Here is a 771-nt window from a genome sequence, read left to right as displayed (position 1 = left end):
ACAATGACTAAGGAGGATAGAAGGAGAACTGATGTCTTTGAGCTGTGATGCTGGAGAAGAGTGTTGAGAGTACCATGGACTGCCAAGAAAACAAACAGATTCATCCTGGAAAGGGTTAAACCGGGCAGCTCCCTGGAGGCAGGAATTCTGAGGCTCCATCTAACATACTTTGGACATGTTGTAAGGAAGGACCGGTCCTTGGAGAGGGTCATCATGCTTGGGAAGGAGGAGGGACAGCGCAGGAGAGGAAGGCCCTCTAATGAGGTGATTGATTCATTGACTGGGGTAATCGGTATGGATGTGTTGGAGACAGTGCGATTGGCACAGGACAGAGAAGAGTTTAGGGCTGTTGTACATAAGGTCGCTATGAGTCACAAGCAACTTGACGGCACATAACAGCAACAACATTAACTACAAACTATGAAACTGCACCCAGGCAATAAAGTTGTAGACTAAAAAAAAAAAAGAAAAAAGAAAAGAAATCAAGTGACTTATTGCAGGGGGTGTTTCTGCTGCTAAGGGCCTCTTTCTTTAAAGTGCAACAGAGCAAGAATGTTACTTTGAGAGCTAAGATACTTCTGACCCAATCCCTGTCTTTCCAATTACCTAGGTCTTTAAAAAAGTTATTTCAGCCTTGTTTCATAATTTTCATGATATAATCCCCTTATGTTCTTGGAAAATTTTAGATATTTTAATCACTTAGATATTATTGTAAATGGAGTTATTTTTAAAATTTTTTGTGTGTGTTTTTTTGATCTCTTTTTTATTTTT

This window comes from Elephantulus edwardii, unplaced genomic scaffold (genome assembly GCF_000299155.1).
Source record: "Elephantulus edwardii isolate Elephantulus edwardi_28Jun2011 unplaced genomic scaffold, EleEdw1.0 scaffold00150, whole genome shotgun sequence".
NCBI classification, from domain to species: domain Eukaryota; kingdom Metazoa; phylum Chordata; class Mammalia; order Macroscelidea; family Macroscelididae; genus Elephantulus; species Elephantulus edwardii.
This window is presented reverse-complemented; position numbering follows the sequence as displayed.